This window comes from Atta cephalotes, assembly GCF_000143395.1.
Source record: "Atta cephalotes unplaced genomic scaffold scaffold00052, whole genome shotgun sequence".
Lineage (NCBI taxonomy): Eukaryota > Metazoa > Arthropoda > Insecta > Hymenoptera > Formicidae > Atta > Atta cephalotes.
Window position 1 is genome coordinate 314,356 of NW_012130116.1, and position 3,066 is coordinate 317,421.

The 3,066-nt window shown below is 24.9% G+C and overlaps 1 protein-coding gene across 1 annotated transcript in view; it reads right to left on the reverse strand.

The window, feature by feature from the left end:
• The window catches only part of LOC105623010 (protein tramtrack, alpha isoform-like), a 9,768-nt gene that overhangs the window by 1,926 nt on the left and 4,776 nt on the right, over positions 1–3,066 (reverse strand). The gene's annotated exons all lie outside the window — the stretch shown is intronic.

A 3,066-nucleotide genomic window follows, 5' to 3' on the forward strand; every position in this document is an offset into this window, starting at 1 on the left:
TATATATATAATATATATATAATAATATAGTTCTCTTCTCTCTCTCTCTCTCTCTCTCTCTCTCTCTCTCTCTCTCTCTCTCTCTCACGCACAACGCACGACACGCACGCACGCACGCGCGCGCACACACACACACACACACACACACACACACACACACACACACACACACACACACACACACACATTTCTTCTTTAGATAATTATTTTCGCCAAAAATGAATAGATTAATAACAGCTATAATAATAAATTGTAAAATATAGAGAAAATAATATAGAGAAAAAACAAGGTCGTAAAACATTGAAGAAAAATAAATAAGACTTCCATTCTGTTGCAAATTGTTAGAATAATTTTTATTCCTTCTGAATTATTTTTTAATCGTTTATATGAGGGATATAAATGCTTCTTAACAGTGCAATTAACAGCTAATTTTACTATATATTAAGAACTAATTTCTATTTAAGTTAAATCACTCAAATGTATATTTTTCGATTTTCGCGTAAAGCAGTTTTGTTTTCATTCCACAATAACTAAAAGTTATGATTTACAGAAACAAATTAAAGATACAATCGTAAAATATCTTTCGAGTTATGTTAAGCGCCTTCCCATTCTTTTGTGCTCAATACATGCATTATTTTACTGATTCAATTCAGTTATTAAATATAACAAATAGTATAACAAATAAAAAAATTTGTTCCTGCTAAATTAGGAACATTAATCTTCATAAAATTTGTATATATATATATATATATATGTGTATGTGTGTGTGCGCGCGCGCGCGCGCGCGCGCGCGCGTGTGTGTGTGTGTGTGTGTGTGTGTGCACGGCCTATATTTATTGTACAATTAATATTAAAAAATCATATTGTTTTGTATCAAGTATCTATCATATTTTACACATCGTGGGGTAGAATTATACTAATCATTATTACGATTAAACATAACAGAATAACAAATGTCATAGAGAAATAATGTACATTTATATATGAGTGCGCCTTTTCTAAAGCTAATCATATCTCACATTAAATTTACATTTTGCTTCAAAATGATAGATCTATTTTCACAGAGTTTGATTTGATTTGAGATATTTAAGACATCGAGTATATAATTGCATTTGTTCATCATTGCATTTGCATTATTATTCAATATTACGTTTCTATCAACATAATCTTCCATTTTTATTAACAAAAAAGCGGATAAATAAATGTACCTGGAAAAAATAATGTATTAAAATAATATTCTATTATAATACATAACAAACATCTAAATTTTTTGTATGCAATATATAAAAAGCACACAAAATTAAACAAACTTCCAGGTATAGAAGAATATATAGAAAATTTATATATAAATATCATGTGTCATATATTTATCAACATAGTAACAATTAATATATATTATATATATATATATATATAATTGTACATGTATTGATAAATTATCTCCGAGTGTGAATCATAATCTTATACAGTGATCATGTCTTCAATGATCTGTACCAACACATACGTGCAAATACAGATAACACAATTCTTTATCATATGCTTCGTAATGTATTATTTACAAATACGATAGATTACGATAATCAGTCGATAATTAACAATAAAATCTTTATTATTCTGATGTTAGGTGTTTTTAATAAAATGATTAGTAATAAATATAAGTTTTTTTTATGGCGTAATAACGGCATTAAAAAAAATGGCAACAAATTGCCATTTGTAATTTCATTAATAATTTCATAATAACAATACATTAAAAGAAAACGAAGATCAGATTTTAATAGTATGAAAAGATCAAAGAGGCAAAACTTATAAAATCATAAAAATAATAAACATAAAAAAATATAAATTTTTTGAAAAAAAGGACAAGCTTAATCAATTAATTTATTAATTTATTACGCATTGTTTTATCGACAATAAAATTTAAAAGAAATCGATTCCAATTGAGAAAAGATAATTAAAATCAGCTGCAATTTTAAATCAAACTATCAAAAATCAAATTATTAATTAAAAATACTACATAACATATTAATAAAAAAATAGACAATGTTAAAACTAACTAACTAAGATCGAAATTTACTATTAATCCGAAATTTACTATTAATTATTGACTGACTCGTAATCGATGCAATAGCAAACGGTTTTGTTGTTACTAATATCGTTTGTTATTACCAATGACATTCTAATTATCGAAGCAATGAAATTGCGTCGTTCTAGATGATACTGAAATCTTCACTTCAATTACAACATCTGACATAACAAAAAACTAAAAACTACCGATAATAATCTGTTATAAATATTAGAAGTTGCTGACACAGTCGCTATAAATCTGCTCATTTATCACATTATAGATATTCAGCTCGGATTATGTCGCGTCAATAGAAAAAAATTAAGAGAAAAAAACAATTCATTTTACAAAAAAAAATTTAATAAAGGATTTGGATTTTTATCAAAATAATGATTATGTCCTGTTATTCACTGGTAAGTACTAACAGCGTGATATCATTATAATACTATAAGCAATGTAAGTGTTTCATTTTCATAAACATACAATCGATGTACGAAGACATAAAGAAAACGCAAAAAAAAAATAAATTGTACATAATATTCAAATAAATTTTAATTTTAATATTAATAAAAATCTACAATTAAACACAAAAATGTCGAAAAGAAACTGCATTTATTAATATTGCACGCGTTAGTGAAGAGTCAAATATTTCCTACAGTATTTTATATTGTACAGTATTTCATATTGTAGTCTCTGTATCGAATAAGTTATTTTTTTTCTCTTTTGTATACATTATCGTTCTTTTTTGATCATTTAAATTTCTGTCAATTAGATAACAGAAAAAAATATTATATAATAATAAAAATCATATTCAAATATAAAAATAAAATATTTTTAATAATGAAAATATTTAAAATTTATATTTATAAAATATATATATATATATATATATATATATATATACTATTACTACTTGTTACTTTGTCCTATTTAATTGTCTATTAATTGTCTGTCTTACTTTTTCCTAGTACACAGACTAATTACGTATAAGGAAATAGATAAAT